Below are 25494 nucleotides of genomic sequence, written 5' to 3' on the forward strand. Positions count from 1 at the left end.
AGCTTCTTTACAGGGACTGAGAGATATACAGCTTGGTTAGGGGACAGGTTGTTTAGAGACAAACAGAGGGAGATATACAGCTTGGTTAGGGGACAGGTTGTTTAGAGACAAACAGAGGGAGATATACAGCTTGGTTAGTGGACAGGTTGTTTAGAGACAAACAGAGGGAGATATACAGCTTGGTTAGGGGACAGGTTGTTTAGAGACAAACAGAGGGAGATATACAGCTTGGTTAGGACATAACATTGTTAGTACAGGAGTAATCTCGTAATCCAGAACCAAATAAAATGTTTGCTAGTTAGCTACTTGATTACTCCATTTTATGTTACACTGCAATCCAGTTATGTTGGAATATATCCAAGATCATACCATCAAAACAACATAAGTGCAATAAAACTTTTTTTTGAAGACCATCGACGACAACAACTTGTCCAACAAAACTCCTGGCCCCAATTACACATCACTCAGGGGGGGAGAAGGCCCCCACAAACCCCTGGCGGACATCACTGTAACCATTATCTCCCAGTAAAGAGACAGGCAGGCAACAGCGCACCTCCTGTTCAAGGTTATCAATCCTGTCTGCCCCTCTAGCCTGATTTACTACTACTGCTACACCTCAAAAGCAGATAATACAGCCTCTCTCTGTCTCTTTCACTCGTTCTGTCGCTTCCTCTCTCTCTCTCCGTCTCTCTTTGTCTCTTTGTCTTTTTCTCCTTCCCTCTCTCTCTAGCTTTTTCTCTCTCCCCACCTGTATATCCTCCCTCTCTTTGTCTTGCTCTCTGTCCCTCTCTCTTTCTATCCCTCCCTCCCTCTCGCTCTCCGCTCGCCCTTTCTCCTCAATCTCTCTCTTTTCCTCTCTTTCCCTCTCCCCCTCTCTTACTTCCTCTCCCCCCTCCCTCCCTCTCTATCCCTCTCTCTCTCTGTAATTTATGTGGCCATGCAGCTCTGAGAGGGAGGAGAGGATGGATTAGTAGATGTATTGGCGGTAAGTCAGTCACTCCTCCATCACCATCACTTCCTCCATAACGCCACGTTTATCTCCATCACTGCTACAAATTCCTCCATACAAAGAACATAGCGAAAGAATCCCCCATGATGCACTGGGGGAGCTGGGGTTCTACAGCCTTGCACAGAGCTGATAAAGGCTTAAGTTTAGGAGCCCATGCTGAGAAGGAGAGAGGAATGGGGGGAGGTGAGAAGGAGATGGAGAGGGGGAGAGAGAAAGGAAGGGAGAGGAAAAATGGAAGTGGGAGACTCAGAAAGAAGGACAGGCTGAGATGGATGGGATGGAGGAAGAAATGAAAAGGGTGGAAGAGAAGGTGAGAGTGGCAGGGGAGAGAAAGTGAAGGAGGAAAAGGGGAAAAGAAACAGGGGGAGAAAGGGAGAAGAGATGTTTCTCAGCTCAGGAGCTTTGGGGACTGGATCTTTTTGCATTTAAGACTCGGGAGGAGAACACACACACATACCTTTGAGCTTAACTTTCATTCAACTCAAGGTAAAACTTCAAACGGACACCTATCGGAGGTAAAATAGTGTATGTATTTCTAAACCTAGGAGATTAGGGATTACAGGAGTAGAATTACCTGGAATATAGCCCACTCAAATAAGTATTTAGTCTAATAAAAGAAGAAAATAGTCTACTAAAAGAAGAATATAGTCTACTTACAGAAGAATTGTCTACTAAAAATAGAATATAGTCTACTAAAAGAAGAATATAGTCAACTAAAATAAGAATATAGTCTACTAAAAGAAGAATAGTCTACTAAAAGAAGAATATAGTCAACTAAAAGAAGAATATAGTCAACTAAAAGAAGAATATAGTCTACTAAAAGAAGAATATAGTCTACTAAAAGAAGAATATAGTCTACTAAATGAAGAATATAGTCTACTAAAAGAAGAATATAGTCTACAAAAAATAGAATATAGTCTACTAAAAGAAGAATATAGTCACCTAAAAGAAGAATATAGCCTACTAAAAGAAGAAAATAGTCTACTAAAATAAGAATATAGTCTACTAAAATAAGAATATAGTCAACTAAAAGAAGAAAATAGTCTACTAAAAGAAGAATATAGTCTACTAAAAGAAGAATAGTCTACTAAAAGAAGAATATAGTCAACTAAAAGAAGAATATAGTCAACTAAAAGAAGAATAGTCTACTAAAAGAAGAATATAGTCTACTAAATGAAGAATATAGTCTACTAAAAGAAGAATATAGTCTACTAAAAATAGAATATAGTCTACTAAAATAAGAATATAGTCAACTAAAAGAAGAATATAGCCTACTAAAAGAAGAATATAGTCTACTAAAAGAAGAATATAATCTACTAAAAGAAGAATATAGTCTACTAAATGAAGAATATAGTCTACTAAAAGTATTGCATTCTGATTGAGAAATCACTTGCTTAGGACATTGGAAAATGTTGGACAAAACACAGAAAAACTACAGAGCCATGATCCATATGACCCAAAAAACACAACATAATCTACTGTAACAGTGTCTTTGTCAGGTAAACGTGCAAAACATACATTGATATTGTTGTAATCACAATAATATAGTATCTAGTCTTATCAGCAAAGTGTATTCAACTACATCTGGTGGAAAGACAGTGGAGTCGATCAGTGCTTCAAATCTGGCAAAGGAGTGTCCTCAGAACAGACAGCAGTGGCCACAGTTACAGAAAGTGACCAGGAGGTGTCTCCCCACTCTCTCCCACTGCAGTCCTTCCCAGCCTCCTCACATAACATCACTCTGTCTGCAGCCTACTGAGGAGTCCCGTAAGCCTTTACAAGCGCTACAAATCCCCTCACCGCACCACAGCCTCTCAGAGCTGCAGCCGCTTAGACCTGCAGATCTGTAGACCACTAGTAGGGCACACTCCAACCCTCCTCCCCCAATGCAGCCCATCAGACTTGAAAACAAGCAAACCAGCAGTCACTCTGACCTGCAGCTAGGCAGACCTGCAGTAGATCAGTGCACTACAAGCTGGGGCATACTGACTCCGCAGCCCTCTAACCGCTGCTCCACTGTCTGACCTTGTGGCTATTGATGAACTGTTTCCCCTTCCGACCCGATGCTTTAATGCTGTCCCTCACAACTCCATCACAAACCACAGAACCAGGGAGAAAGATAGGGATGGAGAAAAAGGGATGAAGAGAAATGGAGAGAGAAAGGAAGAGGGCTTGAGCTTTCTCCATTTTGGCTCAACCCCCCCTCTCTCCACAACCTCTCTCTGCCTCTCTTTCTCTCCATCTCCCCCCTGTAGGCGATGCCTTTGTTTGTGATCTCTATAGCAGGACCCTCCACGTCTGAGGGAAACCAAGCGAGGTGAAAACATGGAGGGAGGGAAGGAAGGAGGGAGGGAGCTGTTTCTGTGATGTAGGTAGGTTGTGTTCATTCTGTCTGTCTGACTGTCCAGACTAACACATGTTCCTTCTCTCTAACCCTCCTCTCCTATCTTCTACTCTGTTTTCTCCCTCTCTTTTCCTCTTTGTCCTCTCCCTCCCCCAAAAATATGTTGTACTGTCACATACACTCACTGGTACTGGGTCGAACCCCCCATTGCATCCAGAACAGCCTGAATTCTTCAGGGCATACTACAAGGTGTCGGAAACGTTCAACAGGGATGTTGGTTCATGCTGACGCGATGGCATCACGCAGTTGCTGCAGATTGGATGGCGGTACATTATGCTGCGAAACAACAGCCCGTTCCATCTCATCCCAAAGATGCTCTATTGGGCTGAGGTCTGGGGACTACGCAGGCCAATCAAGTAAACTGAACTCGTAATCAAGTTCCAGGTGATGTTTTTCCACTCCTCAATTGTCTAATGTTGGTGATCACGTGCCTACTGGAGCCGCTTCTTGTTGTTTTTAGCTGATAGGAGTGGAACTCGTTGTGGTCGACTACTGCAATAGCCCATCCGTGACAAGGATCGACGAGTTGTGTGTTCCGAGATGCCGTTCTGCGCCGTTTGTGGCCCGCCTGTTAGCTTGCAAAATTCTTACTTTTCTCCTTCGACCTCTCTTATCAACGAGCTGATTTCGACCACAGGACTGCCGTTGACTGGATGTTTTATTTATTTTTCTCACCATTCTCAGTAAACCCTAGACACTGTCGTGCATGAAAAGCCCAGGAGGGCAGCCATTTCTGAGATACTCAAAGTCGCTTAGGTCACTCGTTTTGCCCATTCTAATGTTCAATCGAACAGTAACTGAATGCCTGTCTGCCCGCTTCATATAGCAGGCCACAGCCATATGACTCACTGTCTGTAGGAGCAATCCATTATTGTGAACGGGGTAGTGTACCTAATAAACTGGCCGGTGAGTGTACACCAGATAGATGCAGTGAAATGTGTTGTTTTACAGGGTCAGACATAGTAGTACAGCACCCCTTGAGCAAATTAGGGTGCCTTGCTCAAGGGCACAGACAGATTTTTCACCTTGTCGGCTTGGGTATTCAAACCAGCAACCTTTCAGTTACTGGCCCGATGCTCTAACCACTAGGCTACCTGCCACCCTCTCCTCTTTCCTCTCGGGCTAAGAAGGACTGGAAAATCATGGGTTAAATAACCAATTAAATAACTCAGCACAAACACAGCTAGCTACACTCCATGTCCTCACTATCAAAATAACACAGAGAAATAATAGTTAATCATCTGATCTCAGATGCATATTACAAGCCTTAAATGCGACAGGAGGCCGATGTGAATCATAATAACTTAACAAACCATAAAACCACACCAATACTGCAGTGAAGCTACTAGAAACACACCCCCACACACAAAGACCCCCCGCGCAAATTGCGCAAATTGCGCAAATTGCTTAATTTAAGGTTAGGGTTAAGTTTAGCAGTGTGGTTAAGGTTAGGGTTAAGGTTAGGTTTCAAATCAGATTGTTTGACTTTGTAACTGTGCCAGCTAGTGACTACCCTGCAGAGCTTCCTCCAGTACATGAGTCATCACACACACACACACACACACACACACTTCACCCTGCAATGAGCACAACAACCCAAGGGGTAGTGGGGCAAAAAATTACTGCTCTGACACAAAATCTCAGTAATATGAAATCACTGGAGTATGGCAGGGGCCAAGAGAGGCCAGCAACACTGCAGAAAGAAGGGAAATTATATCTTTATAATCACACGTGCGTGAGTGATTTCTTATTTCAAATGCAGTGTAAATATGAGAGAATATGAGAAAAGACAGTGTCATTCAGATAGTCTGGGCCTGAGTAGGAGTGATGACCAAGGATCAGTTTTGCCTTTGAGATCATAATGACTAACACAGGGAACTGATCCTAGATCAGGACTCCTACCCTGAGACCGTTTGCACTGGTGGACACGGTGAGAGAGACTGCATTATTCACAAGTCTGAGTGAGAAGAGTGAAGCTACAGTATATCACTACTACTCTCTAGTCAGAGAGGGGCTGAGAGAAAGAGAGAGAGAGAGAGAGAGAGAGGGGAGAGGGAGAGGAAAGAGAGAGAGGAAAGAGAGAGAGGTAAGAGAGAGAACGGGGGAGAAGAGAAGGTACTCTGCTACTCTCTGTTCATCTTTGAATTTGTTGTATCCCTCAGCAGTCTATATAGTAACATTCTCCCCTTCTCTCCTTCATTTAAGGCTCTGTCACGCTCCCTCCCTTCCTGCCACGCTCCATCTCTCTCTCCATCCCTCCCTCCTTTCCCCGACCCTGTGAGTGAGCAGCCATAACAGGCAGAGGAATGGATTAATTTGCTCTAATGTAGTGTGGGCTGCAGCAAGGCACAGAGTGACTCTCTCTCTCGCTCTTTATTTATCTTCTCTCCCCCTCTTTCTGTTCTCTCTCCCTCTCTCTCTGCCTCTCACTTTCTCCCTCTCTCTATTTCTCTGGCTCTCTCTGCAGTCATGTGTATCCAAACACTCTCTCTCTCTCTACACACACACACACACACACACACACACACACACACACACACACACAAATCAAATCAAATCAAATCAAATCTTATTTGCCACATGCGCCGAATACAACAGGTGTAGACATTACAGTGAAATGCTTACTTATAAGCCCTTAACCAACAATGCAGTTTTTTCATACACCTCTGCATTTACCCCAGTCATAGACTGCAAAAATTTAATACCTCTGACAAAAAGGTAAACAACTCCAACACTGCTATACCACAAAAGAACAACTCATGTTGCTGTTTGCTTACCTCATGTTTTCATGTGATGACCAGTGCTGTAATGTCCAGCTATGTGACACCCAGCACTGCGATGCAGCCAGCTGGGTCTGATGCTATCTGATAGTTGTTGGCTGGCTATAAATATGGACAGAGCTTTAGGACAGAACAGCACACACATGCACGAATGCACACACTCACTCACTCATTCACACACGCACACACAAAAAGCACAACAGGTATGTGCCACTAGATACCTAAGGGACTACTGGGCCATACCACCGGTGTGTGAAACAATTAATAAGATATAAGAGCATTGAGTACTGCATGTGCTGAGAGTAGGGGACAGGGTAGTTTGTGTGTGAGTTCTTGCACACGTGTACGTGTGTATGTGTGTTTTATATACTTGGATTTGATTCTACTTTTTCAAAACAATTCGGCAAAAACCGTGTGTGTGTGTTTTTAAGTGCCTTCACTGCTACATAATACCAATGCAAAAAGCCATCTACGAATTACAAAACCAGGTCGTCCATGAGTTGAATTGTACTTAGGAATCACATGATAGTCAATAAAGCCATAGAAACGTATTCCATAGAATGTTCCTGTGTTCTAGTATTGTAGAACTATAAATAACTGCTGATGTAGATTGTATGTCCTAGCAGACTCCAGACTAAAAGGGAGGATTCCATCGGACATGTGATAGCGCATTACTTTTTGTCCTACTGAACTAGGATGGGAGGGTGGAGAATACAATAGAGGCCAATGTTACATATCCTATAATAACCCATTTACTGGATGACACTTAAAAACCATGCCGGCATGGAGCAGAGGAGAGGATGTACATGTAACCTTCTAATTAGCCAAGGCCGAGAGGATAGAAGAGGAGACAGGAAGAGAAGAGAGTGTGTAATGTGATTGATGGCCAGGGCTGGGAGGTCAGAGTAAGGCTAACCTAGAGGGCTGCTCTCCAGCAGGACTGTTAGTTCACACTCACACCCTGTGATTGCTGAATGGGTAAGCTGGGAAATACCATGTCCTTCAGTTTCAGCATTACCAAACTGCTGACCCAACAGCAATCACACACCCTGTGACAGAGAGAGCGAGAGACAGAGGAGAGGAGAGACACAGAGAGAGCGAGAGAGAGAGAGAGAGAGAGAGAGAGAGAGAGAGAGAGAGAGAGAGAGAGAGAGAGAGAGAGAGAGAGGGGGGGAGAGAGAGGAGAGAGAGAGAGGAGAGCGAGAGAGAGAGAAGAGAGAGAGAGAAAGAGAGAGAGAGAAGAGAAAGAAAAGAGAGAGAGAGAGAGAGAGAGAGAGAGAGAGAGAGAGAGAGAGAGAGAGAGAGAGAGAGAGAGAGAGAAGAGAAAAGAGAGAGAGAGAGAGAGAGAGAGAGAAAAGAGAGAGAGAGAGGTAACTTCCACAAAGCTGTGAAAAATCTGAGAGACAAGGCCTTCTACGCCATCATAAGCAACATAAAATTCGACATCCCAATTAGGACGATATTCGCTAATTATCAAAATCCAAAAAAGAGCTGTTAAATTCTTCCATAACAAAGCCATCGCATACAGAGAGAATAACCTAGAGAAGAATACCCTCAGCAAGCTGGTCCTGGGGGTTTGTTCACAAACACAAACAGACCCCACAGAGCCCCAGAACAGCAACACAATTAGACCCAACCGAATCATGAGTAAACCTAAAGATAATTACTGACACATTGGAAAGAATTAACCAAAAAACTGAGCAAACTGGAATGGTATTTGGTCCTAAACAAAGAGTACACAGTGGCAGAACATCTGACCACCGTGACTGACCCAAAATTGAGGAAAGCTTTGACTATGTACAGACTCAGTGAGCATAACCTTGCTATTGAGAGAGGCCACCGTAGGCAGACCTGGCTTTCGAGAGAAGACAGGCTATGTGCACACAGCCCACAAAATGAGGTGGAAACTGAGCTGCATATTTCCCTGAGATTACACAGACCCACAGAGAATTTAAAAACAAAACCAATTTTAATAAACTTCCATATCTACACTTAGAAAAAAATGCTTTCGGCTGTCCCCATAGGAGAACCCTTTGAAGAATCCTTTTTGGTTGCAGGTAGAACCAAAAAGTTTTTTTTTACCTGGAACCAAAAAGAGTTCCCCTATGGGGACAGCTGAAGAACCCTTTTGGAACCCTTTTTTCTAAGAGTGTGTGAGGTGTGCCATCACTTTTGTACTTCAACTTTCTGTACTTTCAACTATTTGCACATTGTTACAACACTGTACATAGCCATAATATAACATTTTAAATGAGAGAGAGAGAGAGAGAGAGAGAGAGAGAGAGAGAGAGAGAGAGAGAGAGAGAGAGAGAGAGAGAGAGAGAGAGAGAGAGAGAGAGAGAGAGAGAGAGAGAGAGAGAGAGAGAGAGAGAGAGAAAGGCCTGCTAAGCTAATCTGTTGTACAGAACATTAATCTCTGTGGGTGACATGCAGCAAAGCAAACCCAGACCCGTATCGAAGTACACTGTTAATATCAGACTCACAGATTCATTAACTCACATGATATACACAACATGCATACTGAGCATAGAGTACACAGACACAAACACACACACAGTGAGCACACAGACTGCTTTAGATGCACTTATGTAGCTAATTACTTGAAAATCTCTGAGGCCATACAATTGCTGTGCTGTTGCAGAAAAGGTAGGGCGTTATTACAAATGTGTGTCTGTGTGTCTCTGTGTGTGTGACACACAGTAAGGGTTGGAGCAGTATGCTATGCTGCTAAGTGGCTCTCTCCATTGAGGGCTGCGGCTTCCCTCTGTGTATGGTTGTGTGTGTGTTCACAGGAACTAGTGTGTATAAACACCAGCTTGCTGGGCGTTGGTTCGAGAGGCTTCAGGCCGGTATGTGTGTGTGTGTGTGTTTGTGTTCTGATAGAGACTGTGTGGAGAACATGTACTATGTATGGATGGGAGCAGTCTCAACCCTGTGTCTACTAAACAAGCAGTCGCGCACACACACCCTTGTCTACACACACACGTATGCACGCACAAGCACATACACACACAGTTTAGTCGTAGTACCTCTGAGTTATCTGGGTGCTAGCAGGCAAGCTATAGTAAGAGCCACTAAAGACAGCTTCTCTGAGATGTTGGCTGTGTCGCAAATGGCACAATATTCCCTACAAAGTGCACTACTTTTGACCAGAGAGTCTGAACTGCACTCAGAGAACCACTAACTGGTCATGCTCATTGTCTAGCTCTGCTGGAAAGACACTCTCTGTCCAGACACTCTGCACCCTGCTCTCTCTCTGTTTGTTTGTATTTGTCTGTCTCTCCATCCCCCTCTCCTTCTCTCTTCCTCACACTCTTCTCATTCTCTGCATTCCTCTCATCCCGTTCCTATCTCTCCATTCCTCATTCCTCTCATTTCCATCTGTCCTTCCTTCCTTCCTTCCTTCCTTCCTTCCTTCCTTCCTTCCTTCCTTCCTTCCTTCCTTCTCTCGCTCTCCCCCCCACCCTACCTCTCTCCTCCCTCCTCTCTCTAGTCTCTCCATTCGTCTGGCCCTAAACCTCAGCCCCTGGGCCTCTCCTAGCTGCACACTCAGATGGCTGTTACCATGACAACGCCGGTCTTTCAGCGAGCGCCAGGGCAAAATAATGAAGACAATGTGTTTTCCATTTAGATGAGTTTTCTGGTGCGCCACGCCAGCCGTAGAGGGAGAGATACGGAGTGTCCATCTTGCCTCGGCGGCTTTCACTGCAGAGGAAATGTAATAAGGGTCTCCCTCCCTCCTCCTCTTATCCTCTTTCTCCCTTGCTCTCCCTCTCACACAATATCGCACACACACATTACAGTCCTCTGTAAGCCAAATGGGTGGTTCACTGAGCAGTAAGCTCATATATGGCTGTGGAACAGTTAGATTGGGAGTGGAAGGCTGGGAGTCTGGTAGGTAACAGAGGCAGAGACAAGAAGGCAGAGGGACATTTGTAACACACTGTGTGTGTGTGTGTGCGTGTGTGTGTATGTGTGTGTGTGTGTGTGTGTGTGTGTGTGTGTGTGTGTGTGTGTGTGTGTGTGTTTGTGTGTGTATGTGTTAGATTGGGAGTGGAAGGCTGTATCTGGCAGGTAAAGTCGGCAGAGACAAGCAGGCAGAGAGACATCTATGTTTAACACACTGTAACACAGAGGAAGCTACAACCCAAGCCTTTCTGAAAGGGCAAACCAATAATATTTACTGTATAATATAATACTGAGAAGCCATCTCTCCCAGTTCATCTACAGGACACATGGGCTGTGTATTGAATGGCACCCGATGTCCTATATAGTGCACTACTTTTCACCAGGGCTCCGGTCAAAAGTAGTGCACTAAATATAGAATAGGGTTCCATTTGGGACACAGCCAAGGTTTATGGGGACATTGTGGGCTTAGCAGGCCTCTCTCTCTCTCTCTCTCTCTCTCTCTCTCTCTCTCTCTCTCTCTCTCTCTCTCTCTCTCTCTCTCTCTCTCTCTCTCTCTCTCTCTCTCTCTCTCTCTCTCTCTCTCTCTCTCTCTCTCTCTCTCTCTCTCTCTCTCTCTCTCTCTCTCTCTCTCTCTCTCTCTCTCTCTCTCTCTCTCTCTCTCTCTCTCTCTCTAAGAGACCACAGAGGAAGTGTGTGTGTGTGTGTATGTGTTTTAGCACTGCTGCTACACAACACTAACAACCTCCTACACAGGGACAACTACCTCACTGAGCAAGAGAGGGATGGGGAGTGGAGGGTGAAAGAGAGAAAGAGGGGTAGCAAGGGGGGGAAGGGTGGGATGTAGAGGGAGAGTCAGATAGAGAGAAGTGGAGTGGGAGCGAGACAGGAAGACTGTGCGTGTGCAGGGACGAGAGGGGGAAAAGGAGAGGAGGAGAAGGGGAGAAGAGAGGGAGCGACTTGGATGGAGTTCGGGTTGGAAAGCTGGCGTTCCTTTCAGGAAGTGTTGTTCCTCACCACTCTCCATAAACAGTGGAAAAGCGACCCGGAGAAAATGTCCCAGACTCACTATTTCCACTGTAAACACACACACACACAACCCTCTTTCTCTCTCTTTCCTGTCCTCTCTCTCTCCTTCTTCCTCTCCCTCCAGTCCGCTCCTCCCTGCACATGCACAGTCTCTCCCTCTCTCCCCAGCCCTGCATAAGTACATAGTTCTGTCTCTAATCTAGTTTTTCCACCCAAATAACTTTAAACTCATATGTGGATGGATTGTGTGTGTGTGTGTGTGTGTGTGTGTGTGTGTGTGTGTGTGTGTGTGTGTGTGTGTGTGTGTGTGTGTGTGTGTGTGTGTGTGTGTGTGTGTGTGTGTGTGTGTGTGTGTGTGTGTGTGTGTGTACGTGTATGTATGTGTGGGTTGGTTCTTCTGTCCTTGTGGGGACCGAAAATCCCCAAAGGTCCCCACAAGGACAGTGAAAGAAGGCAAATTCTCCCTCATAGGGACATTTCCCACATCCCCATGAGGACAAAGGCTATTATAAGCTTAGAGGTTTAGGGTTAGGAGTTAGGGTTACAGGTTAAGGTTAGGGTAAGGGTTAAGGTAAGGATTAGGTTTAGGGTTAGGGGTTAGGGAAAATAGGGTTTTGAATGGAAATACATTTTAGGTCCCCACGAGGATAGAAGAACATAACGTGTGTGTGTGTGTGTGTGCGTGTGCCAGATGCACAGTGTTATTATACACAGACAGACCGATAGAAAGAACAGATACACGGTAAAACACATGCAAACACAAACCATGCATAGGCCTACGTAAGAGCATGTGTACACAAAAACAGCAGACACAGACGCACACACATGCAAACTTGCACAAACACAGACACGAACACGGCTATATACAGCAATACATTCAATATTAAGACGGCTTTGATGATTAGCTGCTCCATACGAGACTCTTCCCACACACATTGACGTAGAGCATGTCATGGACGAAACAGCTTTCTGATCCTCTCAACACACAGCCTGATGGTACACTGTGTGTGTGTGTGCGTGCGTGTGTTTTCTCACACTCTCTCACACACTAATACATTATCCTACTACCACCAGCAGAGAGCAATAGCACGTGTTAGCAAGGCAACACACTGTATCTGTAGACCCCTCGATCCCCGCACACACACACACACTCAAATCCCAGCAGATGAAAAAGCGTCACTCCATTAAATCCAGAGAAAAGCTGTTTACTAATCATCCAGTGTGAAGTCAACAGCCAAGGTGAGAGGGTAGGTGGTGGGAGAGAGAGAGAGAGAGAGAGAGAGAGAGAGAGAGAGAGAGAGAGAGAGAGAGAGAGAGAGAGAGAGAGAGAGAGAGAGAGACAGATAGGGGAGGGCAAGAGGAGATTAGGAGGCATGAGAAAGGTGAAAGAGAGGAGAACAAGAGAGGGACACACGAAAGGACAGAGAAAAAGCAAGCCTTAAAAACACAAACAACAAGTGTGCGGTTAAAATTGGCAAAAAAAACACACATTTCTTTCCACAGGGCCGTGGGGTGAGACAGGGATGCAGTTTAAGCCCCACCCTCTTCAACATATATATCAATGAATTGGCGAGGGCACTAGAACAGTCTGCAGCACCCGGCCTAACCCTACTAGAATCTGAAGTCAAATGTCTACTGTTGGCTGATGATCTGGTGCTTCTGTCACCAACCAAGGAGGGCCTACAGCAGCACCTAGATCTTCTGCACAGATTCTGTCAGACCTGGGCCCTGACAGTTAATCTCAGTAAGACAAAAATAATGGTGTTCCAAAAAAGGTCCAGTTGCCAGGACCACAAATACAAATTCCATCTAGACACCGTTGCCCTAGAGCACACAAAAAACTATACCTACCTCGGCCTAAACATCAGCGCCACAGGTAACTTCCACAAAGCTGTGAACGATCTGAGACACAAGGCAAGAAGGGCATTCTATGCCATAAAAAGGAACATAAAATTCGACATACCAATTAGGATCTGGCTAAAAATACTTGAATTGGTTATAGAACCCATCGCCTTTTATGGTTGTGAGGTCTGGGGTCCGCTCACCAACCAAGAATTCACAAAATGGGACAAACACCAAATTGAGACTCTGCATGCAGAATTCTGCAAAAATATCCAAATAATTCTGAAAAACACCAAATAACGCATGCAGAGCAGAATTAGGCCGATATCCGCTAATTATCAAAATCCAGAAAAGAGCCGTTAAATTCTATAACCACTTAAAAGGAAGCGATTCCCAAACCTTTCATAACAAAGCCATCACCTACAGAGAGATGAACTTGGAGAAGAGTCCCCTAAGTAAGCTGGTCCTGGGGCTCTGTTCACAAACACAAAACAAACCCCACAGAGCCCTAGAACAACAACAACAACACAATTATTCCCAACCAAATCATGAGAAAACAAAAAGAGAATTACTTGACACATTGGAAAGAATTGACAAAAAAACTGAGCAAACTATAATGGTATTTGGCCCTAAACAGAGAGTACACAGTGGCAGAATACCTGACCACTGTGACTGACCCAAACTTAAGGAAAGCTTTGACTATGTACAGACTCAGTGAGCATAGCCTTGCTATTGAGAAAGGCCACCGTAGGCAGACCTGGCTCTCAAGAGAAGACAGGCTATGTGCACACTGCCCACAAAATAAGGTGGAAACTGAGCTGCACTTCCTAACCTCTTGCCAAATGTATGACCATATTAGAGACACATATTCCCCACAGAGATCCAGAAATAATTCGAAAACAAACCCAATTTTGATAACCTCCCTTATCTACTGGGTGAAAAACCACAGTGTGCAATCATAGCAGCAAGATTTGTGACCAGTGAAGAACAAACACCATTGTAAATACAACCCATATTTATGTTTATTTATTTTCCCATTTGTACTTGAACTATTTGCACATTGTTACAACACTGTATATAGACATAATATGACATTTGAAATGTCTTTATTCTTTTGGAACTTCTGAGTGTAATGTTTACTGTTAATATTTATTGTTTATTTCACTTTTGTTTACTATCTACTTCACTTGCTTTGGCAATGTTAACATACTTTTCCCACGCCAATAAAGCCCTTAAATTGAAATTGAATTGAGAGAGAAAGAGAGAGAGAGAGAGAGAGAGAGAGAGAGAGAGAGAGAGAGAGAGAGAGACAGATAGGGAAGGGCAAGAGGAGATTAGGAGGCATGAGAAAGGTGAAAGTGAGGAGAACAAGAGAGGGACACAAGAAAGGACAGAGAAAAAGCAAGCCTTAAAAACATTGCAGCAAACACGTTTACCTCAGAGCTGTAGTGAGGGCAGTTAATGAGAAAAACACACCATCAGAAGTCAATACAGTGAGGACTGTTCGTGAGTAACAGTCAATACTGGCTACCACTACCCCAGCCACCAGCTCTGCACCCTCCGCTGCAACTTGCCCATGCCCCCCCCCCCCCCTATGGCAGTCTCTATGGGGGTGCCACAGGGTTCAATTCTTGGGCCGACTCTTTTCTCCGTGTATATCAATGATGTCTCTCTTGCTGCTGGTGACTCTCAGATCCACCTCTACGCAGACGATACCATTTTGTATACATCTGGCCCTTCACTGGACACTGTGTTAACAAACCTCCAAACGAGCTTCAAAGCCATACAACACTCCTTCCGTAGCCTCCAACTGCTCTTAAACACTAGTAAAAACAAATTAATGCTCTTCAATCGAACGCTGCTGGCACCCGCCCACCCGACTAGAATCACTACTCTCAACGGGTCTGACCAAGAGTATGTGGACAACTACAAATACCTAGGTGTCTGGTTAGACTGTAAACTCTCCTTCCAGACTCACATTAAGCATCTCCAATCCAAAGTGAAATCTAGAACCTATTTCACAACAAAGCCTCCTTCACTCATGCTGCCAAACATGCCCTCGTAAAACTGACTATCCTACCGATCCTTGACTTCGGCAATGTCATTTACAAAATAGCCTTCAACACTCTACTCAGCAAATTGGATGTAGTCTATCACAGTGCCATCCGTTTTGTCACCAAAGCCCCATATACTACCCATCACTGTGACCTGTACGCTCTTGTTGGCTGGTCCTCACTACATATTCGTCGCCAAACCCACTGGCTCCAGGCCATCTATAAATCACTGCTAGGCAAATCTCTGCCTTATCTTAGCTCATTGTTCACCATAGCAACACCCACCCGTAGTATGCGCTCCAGCAGGTATATCTCACTGGTCATCCCCAAAGCCAACACCTCCTTTGGCCGCCATTCCTTCCAGTTCTCTGCTGCCAATGACTTGAACGAACTGCAAAAATCTCTGAAGCTGGAGACTCTTATCTCTCTCACTAACTTTAAGCATCAGTTGTCAGAGCCCCTTACCGATCACTGCACCTGTACACAGCCCTTCTGAAATTAGCCCACTCAACTACCTCATCCCCATATTGTTATTTATTTTGCTCATTTGCACCCCAGTATCTCTATTTGCACATCATCTCTTGCACATCTATCATTCCAGTGTTAATACTAATTGTAATTATTTTGCACTATGGCCTATTTATTGCCTTACCTCCATAACTTGCTACATTTGCACACACTGTATATATATTTTATGTGGTATTTTTGACTTTATGTTTTGTTTTACCCCATATGTAACTCTGTGTTGTTGTTTTTATCGCACTGCTTTGCTTTATCTTGGCCAGGTCGCAGTTGTAAATGAGAACTTGTTCTTAACTGACTTACCTGGTTAAATAAAGGTGAAATAAAATAAAAAATAAAATACAGTGAGGACTGTTAGTGAATAACACACCAACAGAAGTCAATACAGTGAGGACTGTTAGTGAGTAACATACCAACAGTGAGGACTGTTAGTGAGAAAAACACACCAACAGAAGTCAATACAGTGAGGACCGTTAGTAACACACCAACAGAAGTCAATACAGAATCAGGACTGTTAGTGAGTAAAGGCGTCAGCATGCTTCAGTTCGGCTGGCGGCTAGCCGAAGTCGGCTAGGCGAACCGAACGAGTGTGCTCGCATACTCCCTTAAAATACCTTTGTGTGAAGAAAAAAAACGGCAATAGTACTGTTTGTCCATTTAGAGACGCTGTAGTCAGTATACGCTTCCTCAAAATAGTCGGAATTAATCTAAAATAACTAAAGATATCGGTCATTAATTTTGACGTTTTTGCCGAAGAGATCTTAGTCATGCATTTTTACATCTAGCTAAGATGTTTGGTGCAGTATTTCTCAATGAAAAAATGTGCATGAAAACAAAGACTTTCGTTGAATGACAACAAAGACTTTATTGAAGAATCCCTACTGTTGACCAATCACCGACGAAGGGGCATAGACTTCGACTCCGAACTTCGGCTTGCCTCCAGAAAAAAATGTCTGTGCCCGAACAGCCTAAAAAAACCTTACCGAAGTCCAAAACGAACAAAAACGGCACAAAATGTTGTCATGATATATGCACAAACTCTTCCGAACAGTTTCGTCTGGGAAGCATGTGGATGCCTTAACACACACCAACAGAAGTCAATACAGGGAGGACTGTTAGTAAAAAATTAAAAATAAAAAAGTAAAGTCCTCTGACCCTCAAGCAGATCATTATGTTCCTGTTGACCTCAAAGCAGCAGTTAGAGGACCTCTAGCATTACAGCATTAAAGGGCTTTGATACAGTGGTGTCAGGCAACATAGGCACGGCAGGTTAAGTGAATTAAGAAATGTAAGGCCTGTCCTGACGCTATTAGGCTCCATCCCAAATGGCACCCTGTTGTCTATATGGTGCGCTATTTTTGATCAGGGTCCATAGGGCTCTGGTCAAAAGTAACGCACTATGTAGGGAACAGGGTGCCATTTGGGACACAGCCTTAGAGACTGTGTGAGGCTGGCTCTCCTTGTCAGAGGGCATAACGCTTGGCTCGTAACACTCTTATAAACACCTCACCGTGTGTGATTGGATATACCGCAGCACAAAAGGCTCTGAAATGAACCAGACCGTCTCCCTACCAGCCCAGTCACAGCCCCAGCCCGGTGTATTTATTTTATTTTATTTTATTAGCTAAACGGCAGACCCAGCCTATTCCCCAAACGCTCAGCCCAGTCCCCTTCTACCAACCCCATTCTTTAACGCAAGTCCCTGTCTCTAGTCCACTGCCCAATCCCAAATCAACCCGTAGCCCCTACCCCCTTTGAATTAGTACTGACTGAGTGACTGTCCCAGATTTGGCCTGTTATGGCTCTCTAAAGTCACAGTATTCTGTATTCTGCTCTCTCTCTGCTCTCATTGCTCTCTCTCTGCTCTCTCTCTGATCTCATTGCTCTCTCTCTGCTCTCTCTCTGCTCTCATTGCTCTCTCTCTGCTCTCTCTCTGATCTCATTGCTCTCTCTCTGCTCTCTCTCTGCTCTCATTGCTCTCTCTCTGCTCTCTCTCTGATCTCATTGCTCTCTCTCTGCTCTCTCTCTGCTCTCATTGCTCTCTCTCTGCTCTCTCTCCGCTCTCATTGCTCTCTCTCTGCTCTCATTGCTCTCTCTCTGCTCTCTCTCTGATCTCATTGCTCTCTCTCTCTATTCTCTCTCTGCTCTCTCTCTGCTCTCATTGCTCTCTCTCTGCTCTCGCTCTGATCTCATTGCTCTCTCTCTGCTCTCTCTCTTCTCTCATTGCTCTCTCTCTGCTCTCTCTCTCTCATTGCTCTCGCATTGCTCTCTCTCTGCCCTCTCTCTCTCATTGCTCTCGCATTGCTCTCTCTCTGCTCTCATTGCTCTCTCATTGCTCTCTCTCTGCTCTCTCTCTCTCTCTCTCTCTCTCTCTCTCTGTTTTCCCTCTTTTATCTCTCTCTCTCTCTCTCTGTCTCTCTCTCTCTCTGTCTCTGTCTCTCTCTGTCTCTCTCTCTCTCTCTCTCTCTCTCTCTGCTCTCAGCTCTCTCTCTGCTCTCTCTATCTACTCTCCCTCGACTCTCCTCTTTCTCTTCTCAGTCGGAGGAAAGCTGTCCGACTGCCCTGCTGCAGTGGTGGCGGGAGGACAAGATTATCCCTGCTGTGGCTGGACACGCACACACACACACAATCCTTAGACACGGCGGCTGAGGGAAAGCATCTGGATCACACAAATGAATTAGATTTTCTGACAGTAGACAGAGTGTACAGCCACCCGCTAATCTGCCCTGCTATAATCCCAATCACTACCCTGCGATAGAGAGAGAGCGAGAGAAAGAGAGAGAGAGAGAGGGGGGGGCTTGGAGAGCGAGAAAGAGAGAGAGAGAGAGAGAGAGAGAGAGAGAGAGAGAGAGAGAGAAAGAGAGAGGGAGAGAGAGAAAGAGAGAGAGAGAGAGACTTGCATAACAAAAAAAGGCTTGATCTTATCCCTTGTTATCCCTGGAACTGGCCTTAACTGGAGTGACCAAAAATAAACAATCACTCAGGGGATACACTGTTTTTCACAGAAATATGACACTTCGTTCATTATCTGTATTGACCTTTAAGAAAGCAGTTATGAAGCAAAACTAGGGTTGCAAAAACTCCCAGGTTTTCCAGAAATCCTGGGTTGGAATTTTGGGAAAGTTAATGGAATTTTGCAACCCTAAGCAAGATAGAGTACTATAATGGGAGGGAGACAGCATTGTATCCACATGTGTGGTTTTTAAACAGTGAAATAAATCAAATGAAAAGATCACATAGCTACATGGGGAGAGATGGGTGTGTTTCTGTTCAGTTACTGCTCTGCTTTGTGTGTTTTGTATTTATTGCAGATAACGAGAGCAGGTTGGAAGAGAAAAAAGCCGGCATTGATTTTGTTTGCTGGGCAGGCGTTTCTCCATTACCGAGCCTGGTCGATGCACACAGAGCTGAGAGGACTGGGAGCTGTGTGTGTGTGTGTGTGTGTGTGTGTGTGTGTGTGTGTGTGTGTGTGTGTGTGTGTGTGTGTGTGTGTGTGTGTGTGTGTGTGTGTGTGTGTGTGTGTGTGTGTGTGTGTGTGTGTGTGTGTGTGGGTGTGGGTGTGGGTGTGGGTGTGGGTGTGGGTGCGTGCGTGCGTGTGAGAGAGAATATCTGCAGTGGACATGTTGTCTGTCTGGTAATAATTCCTGTCTTATTACCAAATACACACATACACACACTGACACACACACACACCACCCCACTCTCTCCTCACAAAAACACAATATCAGACACTTACACAAGCACATATACACACACATAAAACACACCCCAGTACATCCCTTACATCAGGGAGAGTATCATTTAGCTTGGGCTGGGCAGAGCTGGGTCAATACAGCCTGGTTTCTCTACTTTCTCTACTGTTAGTGTAAGTGTGTGTCAAATCAAATCATATTTTATTTGTCACATGCTTCGTAAACAACAGGTGTAGACTAACAGTGAAATGCTTCCTAACAATGCAGAGAAAAAGACAAATAGTAGAAGAAAAAAAGACACCAAAAAATAACAATAATAACACGAGGAATAAATACACAATGAGTAACGATAACCTGGCTATATACACGGGTACCAGTACTGAGTTGATGTGCAGGGTTATGAGGTAATTGAGGTAGGTAGGGATAAAGTGACTAGGCAACAGGATAGATAATAAACAGTAACAGCAGCATATGTGATGAGTCAATAGAGATTAGTGCAAAAAGGGTCAATGCAGATATTCCGGGTAGTTATTGGTTAACTATTTAACGAACTATTTATGTCTTATACTGTAGCTTGGGGGTAGAAGCTGTTCAGGGTCCTGTTGGTTACAGACTTGGTGCATCGGTACCGCTTGCCGTGCAGTAGAAGAGAGAACAGTCTATGACTTCAGTGGCTGGAGTCTTTGACAATTTTTAGGGCCTTCCTCTGACACCGCCTGGTATAGAGGTCCTGGATGGCAGGGAGCTCGGTCCCAGTGATGTACTGGGCCGTACGCACTACCCTCTGTAGCACCTTGCGGTCAGATATTAAGCAGTTGCCATACCAAGCGGTGATGCAGCCAGTCAAGATGTTCTCAATGGTCCAGCTGTATAACTTTTTGAGGATCTGAGGGCCCATAACAAATATTTTCAGCTTCCTGAGGGGGAAGAGGCATTGTTGTCCTCTCTTCAAGACTGTGTTGATGTGTGTGGACCATGATAGTTCCTTAGTGATGTATAAACCGAGGAACTTGAAGCTCTCGACCTGTTCCACAACTGCCCCGTCGATGTGGATGAGGGCGTGCTCGGCCCTCCATTTCCTGTAGTCCACGATCAGCTCCTTTGTCTTGCTCACGTTGATGTTGTCCTGGTACCACACTGCCAGGTCTCTGACCTCCTCCCTGTAGGCTGTCTCATCGTCGTCTGTGATCAGGCCTACCACTGTCATGTCGCCTGCAAACTTAATGATGGTGTTGGAGTCGTGCGCGGCAATGCAGTCGTTGGTGAACAGGGAGTAGAGGAGGGGACTAAGCACGCACCCCTGAGGGGCCCCTGTGTTGAGGGTCAGCACGGCGGATGTGTTGTTGCCTACCCTCACCACCTGGGGGTGACCCATCAGGGAGTCCAGGATCCAGTTGCAGAGGGAGGTGTTTAATCCCAGGGTCCTTAACTTATTGATGAGCTTGGAGGGTATAATGATGTTGAACGCTGAGCTGTAGTCAATGAACAGCATTCTCACATAGGTGTTCCTTTTGTCCAGGTGGGAAATGGCAGTGTGGAGTGCAATAGAGATTGTGTCATCTGTGGATCGCTTGGGGCACCAATGCGAATTGGAGTGGGTCCAGGGTGTCTGGGATGATGCTGTTGATGTGAGCCATGACCAGCCTTTCAAAGCATTTCATGGCTACAGATGTGAGTGCTACCGGGCGTGCGTGTGTCCTCCACTACACCTCCCAGTATAACCTCTGACCTCTCACCCCTACCGATGCCCAGTCTACAGTCTGTTAGTCCAGGTTAAAACATAACACTCTGTGTTTCCATTCCAGCCTCAACCCTGAAGACAACTAGCCCTCCGGCTGCCACACATACACACAGGTGCGTGCACGCACATACACACACACACTCAAACTAAAATACATTTTTGAAATTAATCTACAGCTGTAGACAAGCTGTGAATGTTCCTATATGTTCCTGTGTCTTGGTGCTATAGTGAGTGTGATGATTCCATACAGCTGTGGGGAGTACCGTGCCTTGCAAAAGTATTCATCCCCCTTGATGTTTTTCCTATTTTGTTGCATTACAACCTGTAATTTAAATGGATTTATATTTGGATTTCATGTAATGGACATACACAAAATAGTGCAAATTGGTGAAGTGAAATTTAAAAAATAACTTGTTTCAAAAAATTCTAAAAAATAAATAACGGAAAAGTGATGCATACATATGTATTCACCCCCTTTACTATGAAGCCCCTAAATAAGATCTGGTGAAACCAATTACCTTCAGAAGTCACATAATTAGTTAAATAAAGTCCACCTGTGTGCAATCTAAGTGTCACATGAACTGTCACATGATCTCAGTATATATACACCTGTTCTGAAAGGCCCCAGAGTTTGCAACACCACTAAGCAAGGGGCACCACCAAGCAAGTGGCACTATGAAGACCAAGGAGCTCTCCAAACAGGTCAGGGACAAAGTTGTGGAGAAGTACAGATCACGGTTAGGTTATAAAAAAATATCCCAAACTTTGAACATCCCACGGAGCACCATTAAATCCATTATAAAAATATTGAAAGAATATGGCACCACAACAAACCTGCCAAGAGAGGGCCGCCCACCAAAAGTCACGGACCAGGTAAGGAGGGCATTAATCAGAGAGGCAACAAAGAGACCAAAGATAACCCTGAAGGAGCTGCAAAGCTCCACAGCAGAGATTGGAGTATCTGTCCATAGGACAACTTTAAGTCGTACACTCCACAGAGCTGGGCTTTACGGAAGAGTGGGCTGAAAAAAGCCATTGCTTAAAGAAAAGAATAAGTAAACACGTTTGGTGTTCGCCAAAAGGCATGTGGGAGACTCCCCAAACATATGGAAGAAGGTACTCTGGTCAGATTAGACTAAAATTGAGCTTTTTGGCCATCAAGGAAAACGCTATGTCTGGCGCAAACCCAACACCTCTCATCACCCCAAGAACACCATCCCCACAGTGAAGCATGGTGGTGGCAGCATCATGCTGTGGGGATGTTTTTCATTGGCAGGGACTGGGAAACTGGTCAGAATTGAAGGAATGATGGATGGCGCTAAATACAGGGAAATTCTTGAGGGAAACCTGTTTCAGTCTTCCAGAGATTTGAGACTGGGACGGAGGTTCACCTTCCAGCAGGACAATGACCCTAAGCATACTGCTAAAGCAACACTCAAGTGGTTAAAGGGGAAACATTTAAATGTCTTGGAATGGCCTAGTCAAAGCCCAGACCTCAATCCAATTGAGAATCTGTGGTATGACTTAAAGATTGCTGTACACCAGCGGAACCCATCCAACTTGAAGGAGCTGGAGCAGTTTTGTCTTGAAGAATGGGCAAAAATCCCAGTGGCTAGATGTGCCAAGCTTATAGAGACATACCCCAAGAGACTTGCAGCTGTAATTGCTGCAAAAGGTGGCTCTACAAAGTATTGACTTTGGGGGGGTGAATAGTTATGCACGCTCAAGTTTTCTGTTTTTTTTTGTCTTATTTCTTGTTTGTTTCACCATTTTTTTTCCTTTTGCATCTTCAAAGTGGTAGGCATGTTGTGTAAATCAAATGCTACAACCCCCCCAAAAAATCCATTTTAATTCCAGGTTGTAAGGCAACAAAATAAGAAAAATGCCAAGGGGGTTGAATACTTTCGCAAGCCACTGTAGGTTACTGTAACACACAGACACACAGTCAGACTCTGGTCCACACACATCTACAACACACCATTAGACATTGAACAGATTCCTGGAGAGAAGAGGGGGATGAGGAGAGAATAGGGGGAAGAGGAGGGAAGAGGGGGATGAGGAGAGAATAGGGGGATGACGAGAGAAGAGGGGGATGAGGAGATAATAGGGGGAAGAGGAGAGAAGAGGGGAAGAGGAGAGAAGAGGGGAAGAGGAGAGAAGAGGGTGATGAGGAGATAATAGGGGGAAGTGGAGAGAAGAGGGGGAAGAGGAGAGAAGAGAGAGAAGAGAGAGAAGAGGGGGAGGAGGAGAGAAGAGATGAGGGGTAAGAGGCAATAATGAGCCCACACCAAAGCTGTCCTCTCAGAGTCATTAAAGAAACATGGTTCTCTACATGCTGTTGTATATACAATCTCCCATGGGCCTCTGTATCACAGGCAATCAGGCACCCAGGCTCACTTCCCTACACAGACCAGCCTGATCACTAGGAATAGACTTCGATTTTGGACGTTTGAAAAGTTCCTGAGAACATCGATATATGCCTTCCTTGCCATATAAAAATTATAATAAAATAAAAACGATTGCCCAGCACTGGGCACGAACTAGTGATGGCGGAGCCGAAGAACGCTGCTCAGATCTGTCACGCTCTGGTTCCGGGACGTTGTGTATGAACCAGGGTGTGTTTGTTTTGTTGGGTATTTGTTGTGGGGTTGGTTGTAAGGGTGTATTCGGTTGGTTGTGTTTTGGGTGTGTTTATTGTGGTGTCGTGTGACTCCCAATCGGAGGTAACGAGTGTCAGCTGTCGGCTCGTTATCTCTGATTGGGAGCCATATTTATTCTGTCTGTGTTCTCATGTGGGTTGTGGGTTTTTGTTCTTTGTTCTGTAGTTGGAACTGTTGGACTTCACGAATCGTTCTGTTTCTTGTTTTGTTCGTGCACTTTATAAATAAAGTCATGTTCGTTCAACGCGCTGCGTATTGGTCTGCTCCCTTTAAAGACGATCGTGACAGAAAAACCCACCACAAGAGGACCAAGCAGCGTAACAAGCGGCAACAGGACCTACCTACACAGGATTTATGGACGCCTCCAAAGGATTCCTGGACATGGGAGGAGATACGGGCTGGAAAGGGTCCTTGGGCACAACCGGAGGAATATCACCGCCCTCGTGAAGAGCTGGAGGCAGCTAAAGCCGAGAGGAGGTGGTATGAGGAGGCAGCACGGAGTCGAGGCTGGAAGCCCGAGAGTATTACCCAAAAATTTCTTGGGGGGGGGCTAGAAGGGAGTGTGGCGAAGTCAGGTAGGAGACCTGCGCCTACTCCTGGACTGACCGTGGAGAGCGGAGTACGGGCAGACACCGTGTTACGCAGTAGAGCGCATGGTGTCTCCTGTACGCAGGCATAGCCCGGTAAGGTACATTCCAGCTCCACGTATCGGCCGGGCTAGATTGAGCATTGAGCCGGAGGTCATGAAGCCGGCCCTACGCATCAAGCCACCAGTGCGTCTCCTCGGGCCGGCTTACATGGCACCTGCCTTACGCATGGTGTCCCCGGTTCGCCCACATAGCCCGGTGCGGGTTATTCCTCCTTCCCGTACTGGTCGGGCGACGGGGAGTATACAACCAGGTAAGGTTGGGCAGGCTCAGTGCTCAAGGGAGCCAGTACGCCTGCACGGTCCGGTATTTCCGGCGCCACCTCTCCGCTCCAGCCCAGTACCACCAGTGCCTACACCACGCACCAAGCCTCCTGTGTGTCCCCAGAGTCCTGTGCGTCCTGTTGCTGCTTCCCGCACTAGCCCTGTGATGCGTGTCCTCAGCCCGGTACCTCCAGTTCCGGCACCACGCATCAGGCCTACGGTGCGTCCCCAGGGCCAAGCATGCCCTGTTGCTGCTTCCCGCACTAGCCCTGCGATGCGTGTCCTCAGCCCGGTACCTCCAGTTCCGGCACCATGCATCAGGCCTACGGTGCGTCCCCAGGGCCAAGCATGCCCTGTTGCTGCTTCCCGCACTAGCCCTGAGATGCGTGTCCTCAGCCCGGTACCTCCAGTTCCGGCACCACGCATCAGGCCTACGGTGCGTCCCCAGGGCCAAGCATGCCCTGTTGCTGCTTCCCGCACTAGCCCTGCGATGCGTGTCCTCAGCCCGGTACCTCCAGTTCCGGCACCACGCATCAGGCCTACGGTGCGTCCCCAGGGCCAAGCATGCCCTGTTGCTGCTTCCCGCACTAGCCCTGCGATGCGTGTCCTCAGCCCGGTACCTCCAGTTCCGGCACCACGCATCAGGCCTACGGTGCGTCCCCAGGGCCAAGCATGCCCTGTTGCTGCTTCCCGCACTAGCCCTGAGATGCGTGTCCTCAGCCCGGTACCTCCAGTTCCGGCACCACGCATCAGGCCTACGGTGCGTCTCGGCCGGCCAGAGTCTGCCGCCTGCCCTACGGCGCCTGAACTGTCCGTCTGCCCAACGCCGTCTGAACTGCCCGTCTGCCCAACGGCGCCTGAACTGCCCGTCTGCCCAACGCCGTCTGAACTGTCCGTCTGCCAAGCGGCGCAGGAACTGCCCGTCTGCCATGAGCCTGCAAAGCC

At 46.0% G+C, this 25494-nt stretch overlaps 1 protein-coding gene across 4 annotated transcripts in view; it reads right to left on the reverse strand.

The window, feature by feature from the left end:
• LOC121574073 (zinc finger MIZ domain-containing protein 1-like) overlaps window positions 1–25494 on the reverse strand; it is a 194746-nt gene that overhangs the window by 56379 nt on the left and 112873 nt on the right. The gene's annotated exons all lie outside the window — the stretch shown is intronic.

The sequence above is a fragment of the Coregonus clupeaformis genome, chromosome 1 (genome assembly GCF_020615455.1).
Source record: "Coregonus clupeaformis isolate EN_2021a chromosome 1, ASM2061545v1, whole genome shotgun sequence".
NCBI classification, from domain to species: Eukaryota; Metazoa; Chordata; class Actinopteri; order Salmoniformes; family Salmonidae; genus Coregonus; species Coregonus clupeaformis.